Here is a 5,549-nt window from a genome sequence, read left to right as displayed (position 1 = left end):
AATCTCAATTCAAATTTAAATCATATCTTGAAATTCTAAATCTGAACTCTTCAAATTTATGAATCATATCATAACTCAATTTGAAAACATAATCAGTTAGGATCTCATCTCATCCAAATTTAGAAATAGAATAACTAATTATTCTCAAATCTCATTTAATAATCTCAATTATCATACTATTATTATATTCTTAGTGCTAGCAAAGAATATAATAATATTCTATTTTGAATGAATGTAATTATTTATTTGATCAAATCAAAATAATAATTAAATAATTCTATAGCAAATATTAGAACACTCGTTAATGTGTGATCCCATAGATTCAATACTAAGCAGGTAGTAAATTTAGTCATACTAAATTTACTAATCAAGGTTGGCGTCTAGCAACACTCCTCAATGGCCCGATAGTTTGAAGTAATCTATTTTTACTAAGAACCTCAGAAGAACAAAATATAATTCCTTCCATCTTTTCAGCTCTTGGTTAACCTTTAGAGTATGGTTTAATTGTCAAACTCTAACTTGTTATCATTATTATAATAAACCGTGAATGAAACAAGAAACTCATTTCTTCATTCATTCAATCCCCTTGGCCAAGATTTTATTCATCTCAGTCATTATAATCATAGAGCTCAAACTCTTTACCGAGAGTTAATGGATTCCTTATTGACTAATCATTAATTCTACAACTATTTAAATCATACCCAATATCCATTCAACTAGCACCCTAGGGTATTAGGTGTCCGGAATCAAAGTATAATAAATACTTGTTAGTTACTATGACAGTCGCAGGTCAAAGGAAACTCTATTACTATGTTCATCTTGAGAATATCCTATTGACAAATATACGGTAATTATAACCATTAGGAATTCTCAAAGTGAGTCAGTTCAATGGTCATATCTCTATATGCACCATCTATATATATAATTTAATAAATAAGATCTATTAATATTCATCCAATGGAGATCATTATATATATATATATTGATCTTTCCAGATTATTAATGTCTTTTTTAATAATCCTATGACCAAGAATAATTTAGATTAAATTATAAAAGATTTATCTCTCAATATTATTATCACTATCACGATGATAAATCTCTAAATTTAATCAAGGACCTTATTATATTAATATTTTAATATAATAACAATAACAAATTATTTGACACATGATTAATTAGATTGTGGTCATACTACTCATTCCCAACAATCTCCCACTTGCACGAGAGCCAATCATGATAGATTGGATCTTGGGCATACTATTATCATAATAATCTTTCACTTACACTAGACCCAATCAATCATGTGTATAATTTTTCAATGCACATTTGTGTTTATCATAACTCTTTTGACCTTAAACACCTTTGCTCTTGAGCATGTTTGCTTGACCTTTTGCAAAATACATCTAGCGCATAATAAATATCACGTTTTCTTAAAATATGAAATCTCCCACTACAATAATACATAATTTTATTTTAAGGACAATCCTTATTGAACATGATTATAAAAAATCTAAGTAACCATTACATCTATCTTTATAGAATCGTATCATTATACAAATAAGCTACTTTTTCGAAAAGTTAGTTTGACGATCAAACATTTATACTTTCGGGAGAAAGTATATCCTCTATTGAGTGGTATATAATTCTAATAAAAGTAATTGTGCTCCCACTCTTTTTTTAAGATGGAATTTATTTTCTAAAAAGGAGTTTAATCTCTTATCATAGACACTTTGCCATAAGAAGAGTGATAAAAATAATGTCATTATTTCTTTAGGGTAACCAATAATTCTCATTTATTGGACCTAATATCAATTCTATTATTGTGCAATCTCTTAACACATATAAGACATCTCCAAACTCTAATATTCTTGAGTTTCAGCTTATGCCTTTTCCATATCTTATATGGGTAAAAAATTGATCTAATGAGAAATTTGTTAATTTAGCAACATTTCTAAAATGTAGTACAAATATTTAACAATCAGTGATACTCAACTAAATCAAATTTCATTTTTCTTAAACATGATGGAATATATAGAGTACTAGTATTTGTGTATGGAGTGAATCTCATTCTCTATTCAATAGAATATCAATTAGATAATTAGAGATTTTATTTTAAGCTCTTATAATAAAAATACTCAATATCTTTATTATTGGTCAAAGCAACCCTTAAGAACAATTTTGATTCACATCCACAATACTCATATTGAGTTTTTCCAAAAAGATCACAAACCTTAATCATATTAAGGAAAATTTTGTTTGTAACAAAATAAATCTCTAAAAATGCTTGTAAGAACAATTCTCGCTGAAGTCATTTGGCTAATGGCATTCCAACTTCTAAAGTTGCTTAATTCATAATATATTGCCCAATACTCCCATTAGTTTAAATAAAATCTTTGATTGTCATACAATCTTACTTTGGGCACCATACATCTTCTCAAGATATTCAGTAATAAATAGTGGGTATATGCTTTTGAAATTAGAACTCATGGTTGTCAAAACAACCTATATTATAGTAAAATAATATTTTAGATACTTCACGACAACCAGTCCTCAAGCTCTGGTGGACTCCCCTCTCAACCATTACCCAACCCAAAGGGTGGTATTAATGCCATCACCCTAAGGTCCGGAACCACATTGCAGGAGAGGAATCAGGAGGAGCCAAGCCCACCAAAACACGCCTCAGCTAAAGAGGTAGTAGAAATAGAAGATGTTGAAGAGGAAGAGGACATACAGGACATAGCTGAAAAAGAAGAAGCTCAACCACAGGAGGAAGCACCAAAAGGCGCAGACACTGCAGAAAACACCACTCCCATTCCATTTCCACAACTTGCAAGGAAGCTCAGGAAGCAGTTGGAACCTGACCCCAAAATGATAGAAATCTTCAAAAAGGTTGAGGTAACTGTTCCCCTTTTTGATGTCATTCAACAGGTACCTAAATATGCAAAGTTTCTAACTATTGGTGGTGTAGTAATTTATGATTGCATGTGTGATTTAGGAGCATGTGTTAGCATAATGCCTTTATCTATATATGATGTTTTGAGGCTCCTTCCCTTAAAAAGGTCGGCAGCTCGTTTTGTGTTAGCAGATAAAAGCATTATTACAGTAGCTGGAGTTGCTGAAGATATTTAAGTGAACATTAAAGGGCTCACATTTTCCACTGATTTCTATATCTTGGAGATGCCCCATAATGACTCAGATAAGCCATCATCAATCCTACTTGGGAGACCATTCCTGAATACATCAAAATTCAAATTAGATGCTTTTTCAGGAACATACTCCTTTGAGATAGATGGCCGAATGGTAATCTTCAATCTGAATGGAGTCATAAACAACCCTCCAGAAGATCGTTCTATCTTCCAGTGTGACATCATAGATGAAACCGTAGCTGAATTTCACCAGGAAGAGTTCGAGGATAAGTACATAGGACAAGGTCTAAGTGTGGGGAAGTCAAAGCCAGACCATAACCAGAAGTTGGAATTGAAACCTCTCCCTCCATACCTCAAATATGCTTACCTTGAGGACTAGCGGAAGTTTCCAGTTATTATTGCACAGGACCTCACTCCTGAACAGGAAGAGCAGTTACTTAGTGTGCTGAGGAAGCACAAGAAAGCAATTGGGTGGAGTTTGGCAGACATAGTAGGCATCAACCCTCAAGTATGTGAGTATAGAATATTCTTAGAAGAGGGAGCAAGACCTGTCCGCCAACCCCAAAGAAGACTAAATCCCCCTATTTTGGAAGTTGTCAAAAAGGAAGTGACCAGACTATTGGAAGTAGGTATCATCTATCCCATTTCAGACAGTGAATGGGTTAGCCCAGTACAAGTGGTGCCCAAGAAGTCTGGAGTAACTACAGTGAAGAATGAGCATAGAGAGCTCATAGCAACCAGAGTATAAAACGCTTGGAGAGTCTGCATTGATTACAGGCGTCTCAACCAAGCTACTCGTAAGGATCACTATCCACTTCCATTCATTGATCAAATGCTGGATCGCCTGTCAGTGCTGGATCGCCTGTCAGGTAAATCACATTATTGCTTTTTAGATGGTTACACAGGTTATTTCCATATTCATATAGTTCCTGAGGATCAGGAAAAAACTACCTTTACATGTCCTTTTGGGACTTATGCTTACAAGAGAATGCCCTTTGGCTTGTGCAATGCACCAACTACTTTCTAGAGGTGCATGATGAGTCTTTTTTCTGATCTTATTGAGGACTGTATAGAGGTTCTTATGGACGATTTTAGCGTTTATGGTGATTCTTTTAGCCTTTGCTTAGATGGGTTATCTAGAGTATTAGATAAATGTGTCAATACAAACCTTGTATTAAATTTTGAAAAATGTCATTTTATGATTAAACAAGGAATTGTACTGGGACATGTTGTATCTAATACTGGCATTTCTGTAGATCCAGCAAAGGTGGATGTTATTTCTAGTTTGCCTTATTCCTCTTCTATGAGGGAAGTCCGTTCGTTCCTTGGCCATGCAGGTTTTTACAGGAGATTTATTAAGGACTTCAGTAAGGTAGCACTTCCCTTATCCAGATTACTGCAGAAGGATATTGAGTTCGAGTTCAGTGAGGATTGCAAACAAGCGTTTGATAAGCTGAAGACCGACCTGACACAAGCTCCAATTGTGAGAGGACCAGACTGGAACCAGCCGTTTGAAATCATGTGCGATGCTTCCAACCATACAGTAGGAGCAGCGCTAGCTCAGCGTGAAGGTAAGGATCCTTTTGTTATTGCTTATGCGTCTAAGACTTTAGACACTGCCCAGTCCAATTATACTACTACTGAGAAAGAGCTTCTTGCTATTGTTTTTGCTCTGGATAAATTCCAAGCTTATTTACTTGGTACTAGAGTAGTAGTGTATTCGGACCATGCAGCTTTAAAGTATCTATTAGCTAAAAAGGAGTCCAAACCAAGGCTCATACATTGGATACTGCTATTACAAGAATTTGATTTAGAAATAAAGGATAGGAGTGGTAACCAGAATCTAATGGCAGACCACTTGAGTCACCTTGAGCACATCAAGGATGATTCTACTCTTATAGATGATAATTTCCCACTGGATAACCTGCAAGCAGTATCTGAAGTAGTCCCTTGGTACGCACCTGTAGCTAATTATCTAGTTAGCCACACATTTCCTCCACACTTTTCTAAGCATCAAAGAGACAAGCTGAAAAGCGAGTCTAAATATTATATATAGGATGACCCATATTTATGGAGATATGGCGCTGATCAGGTAATTAGACGTTGTGTGCCTCAATCAGAATTCCAGTCCATTTTAGAGGCCTGTCACTCATCTGAGAGTGGAGGACATTTCGGCCCTCAAAGAACAGCTAGAAAGATCTTAGACTGTGGATTCTGGTGGCCTACTCTTTTTAGAGACGCTGCTGAGTTTTGTAAATCTTGTCTCCCATGCCAAAAATTTGGTAATATATTCAGGAGGGATGAGATGCCTCAACAAATTATGCTTTTCTGTGAAATTTTTTATGTTTGGGGCATTGACTTCATGGGTCCGTTTCCAAATTCTAATGGTTATTTTTATATATT

This window comes from Arachis duranensis, chromosome 5 (assembly GCF_000817695.3).
Source record: "Arachis duranensis cultivar V14167 chromosome 5, aradu.V14167.gnm2.J7QH, whole genome shotgun sequence".
Lineage (NCBI taxonomy): Eukaryota > Viridiplantae > Streptophyta > Magnoliopsida > Fabales > Fabaceae > Arachis > Arachis duranensis.
The sequence above is the reverse complement of the archived record's forward strand: the minus strand, read 5'-3'. Positions refer to the sequence as shown.